The following is an 18,546-nucleotide window of genomic DNA, read 5'->3' on the forward strand; positions in this document are numbered from 1 at the left end:
TATTCTTTTAAATAAAAAATTTGAAGTACAAAAGTATCATATAATAAAAAAAACATCTAGTTTTTCATAAAAATAAAAAATAAAAAATAAAAAATAAATTTAACTATGTTGGCACCTCATATCCACAAAATAAAATATTTTATATTGAATAATTATAATAAAAGATACAAAAATAAGGAATAAAAGAACTCTAAAGAGCATATTTCAAACAACCAATTAACTAATTAAGTCTAACAAATCAACTATAACCAAGTGTCCGTCTTCTAATTTATTGATAGAAATATATTTTCTTAATAATTTTATTTAGGATTGATTCAAGAGTGAGTAAGACATAAAACAAATTGTAATTAGTCAGATGTTTAATTTTTATCTTTTGTTTATGAAAAAAAAGTAGTTAAAAAAAAAGAATTGATTTTGTATGTTCAACAGATTAATCACTACTATACGACGGTGTATGATTTCTATGCTTATAAAAAAATAATTAAAACTACTTTGTTCCACAAGAAAGAAAGAGTGAATTTGGAGAAATCATGTTAGACCATTTGGTAAGAAAGAACCAAATTCCTCTCAATTGAATAAAACCTAAGGAAGGATGTGTAAGAATTAAGACCTCAACAATGAACTACAATAACAAATAGATATCAAAGTTAAGCTATCATTGGTGGTAAGCCATATGTTCCCATCAAACCTTCTTTATTTTTCGTAGTAAAAGGAGAACCTTTAAAAATGGGTCAAAAGAAAGGTAATTATTGCACATGGTCCACCATTTTGTTCCTTTTGAATTGGCAAATTATCTAATCCATCAATTGTGGATACCTTATTATAAATCTTGCATAACATTTTTTTTTCAATCAAACATAACTCCTCTCGCCGCATAATATAATCATCATGTCCATTTCTTTTATGATTTTGCATTGAAAATAAATAAAGTTAACAACACACTCTTTAATATATATTTTTTATTGATTACAATATATATAGGTCCACTAAATTTAAATAAAACCTATATATTTAATTTGATGGAATCTATTTTAAAATCAATTAAATATAACATATTAAAAAATATGTGTTAAAAAATATGATAGTAACTCTTAGGGTGAATAGAAGAGAATCTAATCATTCTAGCTGGTGTTCCATTGGACTCGTTGTGAGATCTATCTTTTTTTGACTTCATTGTAATATCTATCTTGCTTAATAAATATTAGTGGTTCTTGTGATATGTATAATAATAATAATAATAATAATAATAATAATAACAACGTGAGGTCGGGATTTTAAGCTTGAAGATTTTTTTTGACTATGTGAGATGTGACTTTGCACGAAGAAGGTTAGACAAGTACTATACGTACCCAAATTAACTTAATTTGATTTAGGTGTGTTTGGTTCTATAGCACTAAAAATTAAATTTAAATAAATTCATTCTAGTTAAAAAGAATTGAACTAAAAGGAATTTATATTTATATAATTTGAATTTTTTATGTCAAATTGTAAGTATTTTCTTGTAATATTTCGTCTGATTGATGAAAGTGTCACTATTAATTTATTTGATTTGTAATTCAAAAAAGTAGTTTAACTCTCCCATCATTGATATTTCAAACTCTTTCGTATTAGATTTGAAAACTCATAGATCTTGTGCATACATACACCTTTAGAGATATCACCTATAATGTTGTCAATTGGATGATTTTTAGAACCTTATTTTCATTTGGTTGATTGTTTTTTCATCACTTTTCGACTTCTCATCTTTTCATCATCCTTTATATTTTGATGTTTTTTTATTGTTGCTCAAGATGTCCAAATTGGAAATACCTGATCCATTAGATAAAAAATATTTTTCTTCCTTTTCTAGCTTCATCAAAGATCACATGCATAAACTTTTCATTAACTAAAGTATGCTTGTTGAAAATGTTATATGCCTTACTAATAGATGAATAGCTTAGAAAAATACCCTCATTGACTTTAGTGTCAAATTTGCCAAGATTAGGGTGTTTAGTTTAAAATATGCCTTATAGGATCATATTCAAAATATAATATGCCATATTAATATCATCTTCTCCAAAATATTTATGAAGGTTAATATTATTAATCAATATTCTTAGCAACTCCTCTAAAACTCTATTTTTTCTCTATAATCACTTCTTATGAATGTGATTTTAAAACCCCTTTTGTCTTTAAAAAATTTAAGCTTAGAAAGTCTTATTACCTAGTCATTTGAAACAAGTATATTAAGATGGTCTACGTGAATATGAGTCATTCTCCTATGCCACAACCACATGTAGGTCTAACATATAAACAATTTCAACTTTATACCCAATAAACTTAATTTGCTTATTATTTTTGTTGATAATTTTACATCATGAGGAGTTGAAATTAATTTTATAACTCTTGTCACATAATTGACTTATACTAAGAAAATTATATCTTAGACATTTTACATAAAGTGTATTATCAATAATAGTAGAACAAATATTACTGATTTTACCAACATCTAAGATTCTTCCCTTATTGTTATCTCTATATGTGACAAATCTTTCATCTTTGAAGTTTAATTGGACGAATCTCTATATAATTCCAATGTCAAGATAATTAGTTCTAACATGGTTTCCTATTTTCAAACTATGGGCATTTTACATCAAACGAGTTGTGTTGAAACTCCTCAATAAAATGGAGTTGTTGAGAGGAAACATCAACACATTTTGAACATTGCAAAGGGTCTTTTGTATCAGTCATGTTTGCCTATTTTATTTTGGTGTTACACTATTCTTTATGTTGTGCATATCATTAACATTCTTCCTTCTGTGACATTGAACAATAGTTCCCCTTATTATTTGCTTCATGCTCATATACCTGACTATTCCACCTTAAAGGCTTTTTGTTGTTTGTGCTTCGCTAACAAAACTAAATTTTAACCTCGTGCTAGAAAATGTATTCATTTAGGACATAAAGAAAGGAGTAAAAGGTTATATTTTATTTGATGTTCAGTCAAAAGAAATATTTCTTTCTAGACATGTTCCATTTTATTAAAATACTTTTGCTTTTCATGCTCATCTTGCCATATCTTCTTCCCTTCCCTTTGCATATGCACCTATGCCGAATGTTTCTAGTTATTTTGATCTTTATAATAAAATTGATTTTTCTTTTGTTAGTGCATCTCATGATACCATGCCTGCATCGATTCATCATACTAATATATCTGATTAACCATCTAGGCCTCTTAATAACCAGTCTGCATCTAGTTTTCATCACAACATGGCTGTATCCATTGACAATTGTTTGTCATCCACCACTAATTCTGACATTCTTGCTTTTGCTTGTGATGATTCTAATGTTCCTTCTGTTCGTAAATCAATAGAGTTACTAATCTTCCTAAGTATTCACATGATTATAAATTAAACTTAGTGCATATTTTTGAATATGATTTTTTAGGTCATTCAGGTAATCCTCTTTCTATTCACAATTTTCTTTCTTATAATAATATTTGTACTTCTCATAAACACTATATTACTTCTGTATCTTCTTTACCAGAACCCAAAACTTATCAATAAGCTATCAAACATGAGGCTTGGAAAATTTCCATGGATAATGAAATTCATGCTCTACAAATGAACAATACTTGGGAACTCATCGAGTTACCTCTTGGAAAGGCTATTATCGGTTGTAAATGAGTCTTCAAAAAGAAGTTCAAGGCTGATGGTAGTCTAGAAAGGCACAAGGCTCGCTGTTGCAAAATGTTATACTCAACAAGAAGGGGTCGATTTTTTTGAAACTTTTTCTCCCGTGGTAAAAATGACTACTGTCCATCTTGTTTTTGCTTTGGCGGCTGCCAAGTGATGAATTTACAACAGTTAGATATATATAAGGATTTTCTTCATGGTGACCTCAAGGAATAGGTCTACATGCATATTCCCCCTGGATTCCAATCTCCTCATTATAACTTAGTTTGAAAATTAAAAAAATCTTTCTATGGGCTTACACAAGCTAGTAGAAATTTGAACCAAAAACTTACCAATACTCTCATTAGCTTGGGATATACCCAATCTTTACATGATTACTCTTTTTTTTTTTTAATCAAATTTCATGTTTGTCACTTTACTGTTTTATTGATGTATGTAGATGATATAGTTTTAGCCATGGACGACATTCATGATATTAATTCTATCAAACAACTTCTCCATTCTTCATTCCAAATCAAAGACCTTGGAGCACTTAAATTTTTCTTGGGTCTTGAGGTAGTAAGATCAAGCAAAAGAATCTCTCTTAATAAACACAAATATGTTTTGGAACTCATTGATGACATGAGTCTCCTTTAATGCAAACCGGTGTCCACTCCCATGATTCCAAATCTCAAACTGTCCGCAACAGAAGACACTCCTTTCTCATATCAAAAACTATTTCGACGACTGATTGGTCGCCTCATCTATCTTACCAACACTATACCAGATCTCTCTTACGCTGTTAACAAACTCTGTCAATTTGTCTCCTTTCCCATGCAAACTCATTTTCATGCTGCCACTCAGATTACCTGTTATTTAAAAGGCTGCTCGGGCAAATGTCTCTTATTTTCTTCCTCTTCCGACATCAGTTTATCTGCACTCAACGACAATGATTGGACATCATGCCCCGATTCTAGACTCTCCATCATTGGCTTCAATATCTTCCTTGTTTCATCTTTAATTTCATGGAAGACAAAGGAACAAAACGTAGTTTCTCGTTCTTCTTCGGAGGCTGGATACTGTGCTTTAGCCAACACATCTTGTGAAGTTCAATGGTTACTTTATCTTTTTCACGGTCTTCACTTTCCCATGACGAAACATGTTCCCATATATTATGACAACAAATATGCCATCTAAATTGCTCAAAATCCTATTTTTCATGAACGCACCAAACACATATAGTTAGATTGTCACCTAGTTCATGACAAGTTAATGTTAGGCATCATTTATCTTCTCCCTGTTTTTTCCTCGAACCAGTTAGCAGACATTCACACCAAACTTCTTCATTCCATTTATCCAAGCTACACATGATTGACATCTATGATCCAACTTAAAGGAGACTGTTAGATTATAATTAGTTTACCTTGTTTGTGTAATTTTACTGAATCTATTGTAGTATAAATACTGTATACCTTTACCTTTTTAATTAAGAAAAATAATTACTTTCAATCATAATAAAGGTAACTAAATATATATTATTTGAGGTTGACATGAATGTATTGCAGCCGTCTCTAATTGATTATTATTAAATAGCATCCGTAGAATTTAGAGAATTTGTTCTTAGTGTGGACATAAACATCCACTGAATTTTGTTCTGCAGTAATGTTGTTGGTAGAATATGGAAAGGGGTCTTCATAATATGACATTCGCCACTTCTCACGCATTTACCTTATTAAGGAGCCAAAAGGAAAAGTACTTTTTTTTTTAGGAGAAAGACTTTGAGGTTGGTTCTTCATGGCATGGAAGAGTTTATGGTTAATTAGTGCCGTTTATCATGTGAAAACCTTTTCAGTTTTCATTTATTAGAATATGCGTCTATTTCATTTTAATAAGAAAATTTTAAAATGAATAATTATCGTGAAGATAAGATGAAATAGTAGTTAATAAATATATATTTTTAGAAATAATAAAAACTAATAGTTTTTTTTATTTTTATTTTACAATTTCATTATTTGTAGTAATGTAGACAATTGTTCAATTTCAGAATCTCTTATCTCTTTATTAATAAGTAAAATTAACATAAATTATATGAAATGAGTAAATTAAATGTTTTCACAAATATTCTCTTTACTTGACAACTCTAAAGAATGGATACTTGTAAAATGATATAGTGTTCGAACCGGGTATTTTACTCATACCGTACTTGTGGGTACTTTCATTTTCCTCATTATTTTTTGTTGGATTTTTCATAAATTTCCATTATGGAAGTAATCATATTCGAGGTGTATCAGACATTAAATTTAAATATCTTTTTCAATAAAAATTTGAACTCAAATTTACTATGTTGTGGAAATCTAACCAGTGACGAATGGAGAGAGTGGCAAGGATGGACTCTTACCCCTCTCTTCCATCTCAACTCATTATGTATATATATACATCTCCCAGTTATACTCTAGATTATTAAAACTTTTTACTTGAAAATTATTGGTTAATAAAAAGTCTATATATATTATTCTTTAATTTGAATACGTATTATTATATAGAATTAAAACTTTTTTGGCCTCCTATCTAACATAGTTATTGATCCGTTTGAGTCTAACCACTTTTAATATACTCAATCTTCATTAGTTTTTTTTTATTTAATTTTATTATAAGTAAAATTAATATTTTCTTATATATTAATATAATATTATTTATGTATTTGAATTTATTTGTTTGGTGCAATCAAACACAATTCTTTACTTTTTCAATCTTTTATTGTAATTTTGTACTAGTTTTATGTAAAAAAGTCATATTTTTCATTGACGTACTCATTTCTTAATTTTCCTTAAAATATTGTATCTCATACCCATATTCATACCTGATATCGATATCATGATATCATACTCGTCCATATGGATCATAACTTGACAACAATGAAATAGATTGGCTATAAGAGAGAGAGAAAAAAAAAAGTTTACACTGAGGTTTTCAAAAATCTAACCAATCATTGAACTAGTGAAGCACTTGTTTCAAAATTCACAATCAAGTAAATGACTGCTTAGCTAAGTATATCATATAATATACTAAAAATTAACACAATAAAATATTCATGTTCAAAGATTTACTGATGCGTATTTATATATTATATTATGTCAAATAATATATTATAAACTAAATAACCTCGATATCTATATCATATATAAAATACTAAAATGTAACATTACAAAATAATAATGGTTGATTATATTTGAAATATATAAAATATAGTAATAGATTGAATAAATATTTTTTTTTTCTGAGTGGCTTGATTTGATTTTGTAAAAGGAATGTGACATTTTTCTGAATAATTTTCACAAAATTAGATCCAAAATACTCAATAATATTTAATTTTGATTTTATGCAATTTTTTTATCAGTTTGATTATGAAAAACTTTAATAATTAATAGTTGTAGTATTTTTTTTTTTTATGTTCTTCTTTCCTTTTAATCTTTGTCTGTTAGGGCAAATATTGTCTTAACTTATTTCACTAACACCTCAATTTTCCGTAGAAAACATTAGTTTGAAGCCAACGGGATAACCTAAGTCAAACACCCTAAAATTATCATTTTAAACATAGTCATATTTCAATTTTCAAATATGCTAATTAATTGAACTATATGTACTACACTACGCGAAAAATGGTATTTTACAGCGCTTTTTTTAAGCCATTTACATCGCTTTTTCAAAAAATTAAGCGCTATAAAAAGATACAACAGCGCTCTTTAAAATAAAATAAAAAAGCGCTGTAAATCTCTTCTAAAAACGCGCTGCTTGTTGTATTAGTTTTACGGCGCTTTTTAAAAAAAGCGTTGTAATATGCATTCCTTTATTTCAATTAGATCTCTTTCTGGGATTATAACAACAATCTCCTTCATAAATCGTAATATACAGTATCCGCAGTCTATGTTGTTAGTTTGACGAGAGCACTATAAAATAAAACATATAAGTCAATAAATATTTGTGGATTGATTGTTAATGAAATTTTAAAGCCATACATTTCAAACCTTTATTAGAATCCATGTGATTTATTTGATTTTTGCTTCGACACTGTAGCACCCATTTGAGCTCGGAAAACTTGTAAAACACTATCAAATAAATGTGATTATTAGCATTAACAGACACATTATATATATATATATATATATATATATATATATATATATATAATGTGTCTGTTAATGCTAATAATCACATTTATTTGATAGTGTTTTACAAGTTTTCCGAGCTCAAATGGGTGCTACAGTGTCGAAGCAAAAATCAAATAAATCACATGGATTCTAATAAAGGTTTGAAATGTATGGCTTTAAAATTTCATTAACAATCAATCCACAAATATTTATTGACTTATATGTTTTATTTTATAAAAAGCGCTGTAAAAGACCTTCTTATTTTATTTTTTAAAAGCCTATTACAGCGCTTTTTTTAAAAAACGCTGTAAAAGACCTTCTTATTTTATTTTTTAAAAGCCTATTACAGCGTTTTTTTTAAAAAGCGCTGTAAAAGACCTCTTTATTTTACTTTTTAAAAGCCTATTACAGCGCTTTTTTTAAAAAGCGCTGTAAAAGACCTTCTTATTTTATTTTTTAAAAGCCTATTACAGCGCTTTTTTTAAAAAACGCTGTAAAAGACCTTCTTATTTTATTTTTTAAAAGCCTATTACAGCGCTTTTTTTAAAGAGCGCTGTAAAAGACCTCCTTATTTTACTTTTTAAAAGCCTATTACAGCGCTTTTTTTAAAAAGCGCTGTAAAATACCTTCTTATTTTATTTTTTAAAAGCCTATTACAGCGCTTTTTTTAAAGAGCGCTGTAAAAGACCTCCTTATTTTACTTTTAAAAGCCTATTACAGCGCTTTTTTAAAGAGCGCTGTAAAAGACCTCCTTATTTTATTTTTTGAAAGTCTATTACAGCGCTTTTTTACAGACTTTTTAAAGCGCTTGTCCAAAAGCGCTGTAAAAGACCTCCTTATTTTTTTTTTAAAAACATTTTTACAGCGCTTTTCCAAAAAGCGCTCTAATAGGTCCTTTAATTATGTGAAATCAAAGTCTTTTACAGCGCTTTTTTTATAGTGCTTGTCAAAAAAGCGCTGTTGTATCTTCCGTTATTTTTAAAATATCATACAACAGCGCTTGTACTTAATAAGCGCTATAAAAGACGTGCTATAAAATGTCATTTTTGGCGTAGTGCTATCAAATTAATTGATTATGTGATTAGTTTAATCGATTATGTGATTAGTTTAATCAATTAGCTAGTGATCTAATTGATTAGGGGCATGTATCCTAATCGATTATCGGAACACCTAAAATCTATGTGACACACTACTCTAGAGATAATAATGGATAGGGTACTTAATACCCGTTTTCATACGTGTGTGTATTTTTTTGGGTATTAACTTTAATATATGTACCCTTACTCTTTGGATACTTAAGTGTCTGTACTCATGTCCATTACTCATATTTTAACTAAAATAGATCGATAAATAAATAATATTGTTGTGATTAAATTTAAAAATTATTCAAATATCTTAAATCAAATCATAAAGTATTATAAATCAAAATATTTTCTAACTCAAAACATTTCAAATGAACACACGTTACAATACACATTTAAATATCTATAATAATATTTTATGAAATTGCAAGTCATACAACGGTATTATTCGAGATATGTAAAAAAAGTTGATAAAAAGTTGCAAGTATAATTATAAAGTCACGATTAATAAGACATAACTCTTAATTATAAAGTCACAATTATTTACCTATTCACTAGAATCAAATTCTTAAAAAATTTGCAAACGTTTATCTTTCGATTATAAATATTGTATTGGTTCAATGATATCAGTAGATACTAAAACATAAAAGAAAACAATTAATTAAACTAAACACTATTGTTATATAATAAGTAAATAAATAATATATTTATATATATAAGTACAAATGTGGAGCAATGGGTACTATAATACATGTACCCACAGCTATACTCGTTAAATTTTGCAGATAATTATTCGTTCTCGTGTCCATACCTATTATGGGAATTTTGACTCTACTAATTATGGATTTTTTTACGAGTATCCACTGAGTTTCGATCTAATTGGCATTTCTACACTACCCCGACCTTCCATTAGTCTAATACGTAATATCTCTATGGTTAATTTGAAATCCTTGTTTCACATCAATAATTTTTATTTTCTTCATTTATTTAATTGGAGGTTTGGAATAAAAGTTGGAAATTTTGATCTACAATGTTAGTAGGATAGTGTGTAATAGTTAAGAAATTACTTTTTTTTTTTCTTTTTTAATTTGCTAAAAGCTATCCTGTGTGCTAATTGATGATTGATTTTGTTTGATGGTGATTAATAAATGATACGAATTCTATTATGATAAATGTTTACGATGACCCAAGATTGATGATAAATTGATTAGATTCTAATGTATTCTATTAACTTGACTTCGATAATTTAAGGTTGCTAATCGATTAGATAACTTAGACTAATCGTTTCGACAAGTGTCGAAACAAAATTTAACAGAAATCATGAGCTAATCGCTGAATGGGTTAGTTAATTAGATTAATCGATTAAAAGGTCACAAAAACTAGAAACAATCTAAGGGTTATTAATTTTTTTTTCCTATAGGTTTTTTTTACTATAGATAATCTATTATATATATTTAATGCCACCTCATAGTAATTTCTTCTACATGTGCAAACATATCATACCTCAGAAAAAAAAAACTGATGCGTACGCTTTAGAGAGTTCTTGTGTTTTTATGTTTTTATGTTTCACTTCATTTTTTTTTACTTAGTTTCATTTTCCCCTCTTTTAATCTCTCTAATCCCTAATTTTTTTAATGACTTCCTCCAACAGTTTCTTCTTCCCTCTTGTGTACGCTCCAGTCATTCGCCATCCTCCCAGAAACATCTTCTGCAACATCATTTGTTCCTCCACGGTAATTCTTCGAAATCACCGACTCTACTCCAAAGATACCCTAAAAAAGATATATGTTTGTTCGTTGCAATAAAAAATTTCCTTCTCTTTGTCCATTTATGATTTTGCTGCCATAAATTCAACTATGTTCTATGCAATCTTTGAAATCAATCTGGCTCATAGTGACTTATTGCTATGTATAGTTTCTTACATGAAATTCTACCACTATCCACAAAGTCCAAGTTGGGATGGGACCAGTTGGCAAACTTATTGCTATGTATAGTTTCTTACATGAAATTCTACCACTATCCAAATCAAAATGACACATGGAAATTCCCAGGAATTGGTGTTTTCCAATGCTATGACAATTTATACATCAATATTTTTTCCCTCACCCTTCTAAACTCTTTTCTTTCTTTAGTTGTTTTTAAGAGTCACTTTGCTTTGTCTGTCTCATAATCCTAGTTTTACTTCAATTATATGTTGAGTAAGTTACAAATTGCAGTTGAAAAAGTTTGACTCAAGTAAATTTTAATCATGTTTAAAAATATGTGTCATTGAATTGGATCAAGTAAATTCAATCATTTTAAATTTCAGAAGACAAATCTGCATGTATCGTGAAATTTTTTCAAATTTGAAATATTAAAGTTAATAAATTCGATCATTTTAATCAACGGTCTTTGTGGTAATTGTAATTTTATTTTAAATGAGATATATTAGAATTTTAATTTACAAACATTCAAACTATTATTAATATTGACAGAGGAATCATAATCATTAACATTTTGGTTACAAAATATTAATTGTCCAACAACTATAAGTATACATCAAATACAAATAATTGCAAATGAATTACTTTAATTTCATCTATTATATATATTTAAATATTTGTATTTGATTTTCTACTTTGAATATTGATAAATATATATAATATATAAATATTTAAAAATGATGGATAAAGTCATGTCTCTTTGAATTTTGGCCAGTTTTATTTTACTGAAACTAATTAAGTTTAATTTGTTGTTTTATAGTGGTAATTGACATGAAAATAAATTAATTTATTTGCAATTATTTTATTTGATGTATACTTGTAATGTTTGATAATTAATATTTTGTAACTGAATTGTTATAAATTTTAGGCATGAAATTAAAGTAATTCATTTGCAATTATTTGTATTTGATGTATATTTATAATTGTTTGACAGTTAATATTTTGTAATCAAATTGTTATAAATTTTTAATTTTGGATTTTGAAACCAAAATGTTAATGATTATGATTACTCTATTAATATTAATAATGGTTTGAATGTTTGTAAATTAAAATTCTAGTATATTCGATTTTAAAATAAAAAAATTCACTTTTACCACAAAGATCGATGATTAAAATGATCGAATCAGAGAACAAAAAATATTTGTATTTGATTTTCTACTTTGAATATTGGTACATATATAGTATATAAATATTTAGAAATGATGGACAAAGTAATGTCTCTTTGAATTTTAGTTAGTTTTATTTTATTCAAATTAATTAAATTTGATTTGTTGTTTTATAGTATTAATTGGCATGAAATTACAATAATTCATTTGCAATTATTTGTATTTGCTTATAATTGTTTGACAATTAATATTTTATAACCGAACTGTTATAAATTTTGAATTTCGGTTTTGAAACCAAAATGTTAATGATTATGATTATTCTATTAATATTAATAATAGTTTAAATGTTTGTAAATTAAAATTCTAATATATTCTATTTAATATAAAAAATTTCACAATTACCACACAGATCAATGATTAAAATGATCGAGTGGGAGAACAAAAAAAAATTATTTTTGATTTCCTACTTTGAATATCGGTGAATATATATAATATATAAATATTTAAAAACGATGGACAAAATCATGTATTTTTGAATTTTGGTTAGTTTTATTTTACTGAAATTATTTAAATTAAATTTATTAATTTATAGTGTTAATTAACATGAAATTAAAATAATTCGTTTGTAATTATTTATATTTGATGTTATAATTGTTTAACAATTAATATTTTGTAATTGAATTGTTATAAATTTTGGATTTCAATTTTAAAACAAAAAATGTTAATGATTATGATTACTCTATTAATATTAATAATAATTTGAATGTTTGTAAATTAAAATTCTAATATATCCGATTTAAAATAAAAAATACACAATTACCACAAAGATCGGTGATTAAAATGATCGAGTGAGAATAAAAAAGTAATACAGTAAAATACAAGGTAAATGTATTTCCAACTATTTCACTTTAATCATTTTTAGTTTCAGCAATAAAGTAATACATTTTATAACTCAATTGTATATCAATTGAGTCTATCTCTTAATTTTAATTATCAAATACATTACTTCAACATTTGGCATATCCATCGATCTCAATATTAATACATTACTTTATTTATTCAAATCATTCGTCTAAGTCTTTATCTTCTATGAATTATATTGGTACAATTGTATACATATATATATTATTGATATAGATACTAAATTGGGACAAAAAACTTTATATTAATTTTTTGAAATCCACTTAAATTAATTAAATAAAAATATATATGAGCAATGCGCGGGCTAACATCTAGTTCTATTTAAGACGCGTTGAATTCTAAATGTGAATACTCACCTCTCTCATTAGAAATTCAAACCTAGGTTCATCACATTGTAGGAATATAACATTTTCCACTAAAATCAAATCCGATTAGTATCTAAGTGTTATTTTAAGGATAATTGATAATAACTAATTGATTATGTTGACTAATTAATAACTAGAGTCTGAACATTGCGTTGACTTGTTTTGACTTCACTTGACTCTAATGTGTTCGTTTACTCTAACATCTTCGTTTTTTCTAATGTCTTCGTTTCTTCTAACATCTCGTTTCCTCTATTTCTTAGTTCTTTTTACTACACAGTAAATGAAATCATTAGTGCAATAAATTATTCTCACAAAGTACCTTTGCTATCATGAAACTATGATAAAGGAATTGTTCTTAGAATCAACCTGGTTTCAACACTTCACTAACAGTAGAACAATTATGTTAATATCTAATAGATATCACGTTCTCTTCTTTGTCAATATATCTTTTCATTAGTTTCTCTAGTCTCTTTATCTTTCAAACATTACTGCAATACCTCCATATTTGGAACATCATTGGGATTTAAAATATCAACAATAACATTAATATTTGAATATGCCATACTAACCACCATAACCATTGAATGTTAAATAAATTCCAAATCATAAAGGGTTTGATGATTTTGAGCAATGCTCTCCTCTGACATTGCACCACTTCAAAAACCTCGTAAAGTATATTTTTTAAACTCTCTCCAATCGTAAAACTTAATTTTTCATTTGAATAAAGATTATTTCATCTTCGAGTTTGTAACTTTAACTAATTGAGCACCCTTATCTTTTTGTTGCAAGATATCAACACTAACAACCTCCCAATTGATTTTTAATACACTTTTGAGCAAATATATTATGTTTTGACGCACCGCTGATTTATTAACATGATCATCAATAAGAACAACTTCAACATTACCCACTCGAGTCTCCTTTCCTTTAGTCACGTTTTGTGATTCACACTTTTGATATGCCTTTTTTGATTTTGAGATACACGTTTTGATTTGGTGATTGAGTTCAAATTTGTTTGTGTTTTTGAGTCAATTCAAGTTTTGGATTTGATTATGATTCGCGTTTGTGATTTTGATTGCTTTGTTGTGGCTGCCATCATCAATCGAGGCCATGAGAAACGTAGCACTCCCATGGCCCGTTCTTCATGATTCGACACATGCAAGGATCATCAAACTACTAAACACAAATGTGTCGGTCAACAATCAACGATCTCTCTTGAAATTATTTACTTAGGCTCTAAAGTTTCTTGCAACATTCCTCTTAGTTAGTTACTGAAACCTTGTATCAAATTATATGCTCTTACTATCAAAATTCCAAATGATGAATACCATCTCGGTTTGGCGAGCTGCAAAAGTAACTTTCATGACATAGTCACTATGTTTAAAGGGGATACATTAATCACATTGTTGGTTTTATGTGAAATTTTTTTGAAGATATGGAAACCGATTTACTTCTCATGAGGATTTTCAAAGTGTTTGAACAGTTGGAACTATGATTATGAAACCATATCTTCTTCGTGTTTTCGCTTATACGAAATATTTCAATTCTGATTTTGTAAGAAACACAAAGGCTCAATGTTGGACTCACATCTACAATCTAAATTAGGAATATTAGAGGTCAATGATAATTTTCGCACTTGCTTCATGTATCAGTACCCTTCTATCTCTTAATGAAGCAAACAATTCAAAATTATTGAGAAATTTTGATCAATTTGGACATGATACAAGAATTAAGAGATCGTATTCTTGTTTTACGTAAATAATATGCATTTTTTTGTTTACATTGATTATGAAAAATTGCACTTGTTCTGTGCATCATGCAAGGTTGTAAGACAATAATAGAATAGTTAACTTTGATGATTCGTAAGTGGAAAATAATTATTTAAAAGCTCAAAAATATGTTGTAGTAGTAAAGAACTTTGTTAAAATGTATGTCGCTAAAACTATTTTGGGCAATGTCAAAACTGAAAGTGCAAACAAAAATGTTCACGTTAATAATACTCATCGTGTTGTTAACTCTCCTTTTGTTCATCATATCTCCAACGTTAAGCTATGTGGCAACACTGTTATTCAATAATTATCTCATTCAAATTAGGAAAAAATTGATAACAATCGAGCATAAGGTTATGACTCATATTTAGTTCATCTTAGGGATTTAGAAATCATACTAGAAACGTAATTCACGAGGTCTTTCGTGCAACTTATCTAATTCAGCTAATCCATACCATCTTTGAGATGATCTTCATTATCCAGACATGCATATAGTTGGTTCTTGGAGTGATCCAGTATTGGGAGAACGATGTTCAGAATCATCACATCTCTTCTTATTTGGAAGTCAATTTACACTCAAAGGCTATGGTCCCGAGTATGACATCTCTAAATGTTATTGTTCTTAATAATAATTTACATCTCAAGATTGTTCATGATTTAGAAAATTTGCATGATTTTTTTAAAGAGAAAGATACTAGTGAATCACATCGATCTACTACTACTAGTGAAAAACCTTTTAGGAAATGATTTCTAGGACCCAAAAAAAATGCAGAAGGAACTAATATTAAACAATTTTCGTCCAAAGAGCACTGCATGATTTGAGAAACCTTATTTCTTTCCTTGTTCTTTCTTTTATTTCTTTTCTTGGGTGAAGTCTTTGTTTGCAAGTTGTGTTTTTGGTTTTCTTTTAATACATATTTTACTTAAGGAAAAAAGATGAAGGTAAGATATTTTTCTATTATATCCTCTTTTGAAAAAAAAATTTCGTTATACCTTAAATAAAAATTATATAAATAAATATGTTAATTTTTTTGACATTCCGGAGATCGCAAGGGGGATGGACCGCATGAAGAATTTTTTTTTCTTCTTATATAGGAAGTAGCATCTTGGATATGCGACAATGCGTTGGTTTATTTTATTTTATTTTTAACAAATAAAAAAAATTAAATTAATAAATAAATATAAAAAAATTAAATTATATTAATAAAATACAAAAATATATTAAAATTAATACGGAGGAGTAGATGTGTCAACGAAAAGAACGTGCTATACTAATATATTGGAGTTGTTAAAATAGTATAACACGTTTTTTTTTCTTTGGCACATCTTCTCCATCATATTAATTTTGATATATTTTATTCTTTCATTTAATGTATTTTATTTAATTTTATTAATTTAATTTTATTAATTTAATTTAGTTATTTTTTATTAACTAATTTAACATTTTTTTCCTTTGTTTAAAAAAAATAATAATAAACTAATCCATATTGAGAAGAAAAAAAGTAAATATATAAGTTACAATATAAAGTATAATGAAAAAATTTCTTTTAAAAGAGGATATAATAGAAAAATATTGATGAATGTAGTATACTCTTTTCTTAAGCGTGTGTGAAAATTTCACATTAACCACTTATTACGGCATGAAGTGAGTATACTCTCTATATTTGTATTTTAACCCAACAATTAATTTTTTTAATTAATTTGAGTATTTTTAGACCTTTAGTTATCGGTGTATGATTCATCGTTATTCCCAAAAAGTAAGTTATGATTTTGCATCTTAAATTCTAATTCCCTAGAATATATATCATCATTTTATATTCACAAAAAACTTAATTTAAAAAAATAAAAAATTCATCTACTCAACAAGAAAGAAAAATCAAATATTTATGTACAACTTGTGAAGTTGTCAAAGTCAGAATTCGGAGGTAACTTATGAAGTTCGGAGGTAACTTATGAAGTTGTATGGAACATATGAAATAATCACGAGACAATGAGGTGATAATTAAGTAAAACATTAAACACTCATTATATTTTAGGAAGCTCGTCATGAAGACAAAGAGGGGGATGCATCTTTCACTTTAATAACTTAGCCTATCAATCACACCTAACATGAGAATAATTTCTAATTTTTATATATAAAACTTGTTGAGTTTGTGTATATAGAAACTTTTCCTCTTAAATTTGAGACACAGGTATAAAAAATACATGAATTGATATAATTAAAAAATTCTTATTTAAAAACGTAAGATTTAAATAAAATTGTCATAAAATATTATTATTAGCATTAAAATGTCTCAAACTATTTTTTTAGTAAATTCTTATTTTAAATTTTAATAAGTGTTTAATCGATTATGCATTCTGCATTTTTTTATACTCTATTACTTAATATCTTAAAATATCAATTTTACGTTGATTGATTTTTATATTTTCACTTATACAATTTTATAAAATCTTGAATATAATTTTGTTTAAAATTTTTAATTGTTACTCTTAAAATATAAAGAGTTTTTGACTTGTTATTACTTGAACAAGTGTTGGTAGATTTGTAAATTGAACTATTTCCTTCATTTTCCAATTGATCTTTAATTTATAAATGATGAGAGGCTTTCGATATTCAGTTTAAACTTAATATATCCGTTAAACACATTAGCCAAGTGTAAAATATGTTTTAAAACAATTAGACACATGTTTATATTATTGTCCAAAACGTTTTTGACAATACCAGAATGTTCTTGCTTTTGAGTCTCATGGAAAACGTGAATGAGTGAGTGAATGGACTGTGAAATATCAATTGATACTGTTAAGTGGTCATAACTATATAACCCAGTACTATATATTTTGTATGTGATGTATGATAAGTAGGATGTGTGTTAGCATGTTTTATGTATATGTGTCTCATATGCTTTAAAATGTGAGAGTATATATACATGCATGCTAAGACATGTTTGTATGAAATACAAAAGCCGGTGAAATCGCTTAATAAAAATCATTCAAATTAAATATTAGAGTAAATGTCCATTTTGGTACTTGAAATTTTTTTAGAGACCCAATTTTATTCTTGAAAAAAATAAAAGTACTTTTTAATCTTTAAGAGAAATAAACTGATCCAAATTAGTCCTTATGTGAACCATAATTAAAAATTGGGGTTTTTATGCGGATTTGTTCGATGACTAATCAACTTGATTATCTCACATGTAATTTTTATAAAAACGGACAATTAGGTCATTGACAATAATTAAAAATAGACAATTAAGTCCCTGATAAGGACTATAAGCTTGTTCATGTGCTCCCTATTAGGCATCTAACTGTCTGACTCTGAACTTTTATCCACTGATAAAGTCAATGCTCTGAAAAAGTTAAGCCCAAAGATGACAAAACAATTTCACATCCTCTAACGAACATTCTAAATCTGCTATGTTCTGAAAGTATTTAATGTTTGACTTGATCACAATATTCTTTGATTATGTGTCCTTAATGCCAAAATACGTGGAGTCATTCACAATGATATATATATATATAT

This window comes from Cicer arietinum, chromosome 6, assembly GCF_000331145.2.
Source record: "Cicer arietinum cultivar CDC Frontier isolate Library 1 chromosome 6, Cicar.CDCFrontier_v2.0, whole genome shotgun sequence".
Lineage (NCBI taxonomy): Eukaryota > Viridiplantae > Streptophyta > Magnoliopsida > Fabales > Fabaceae > Cicer > Cicer arietinum.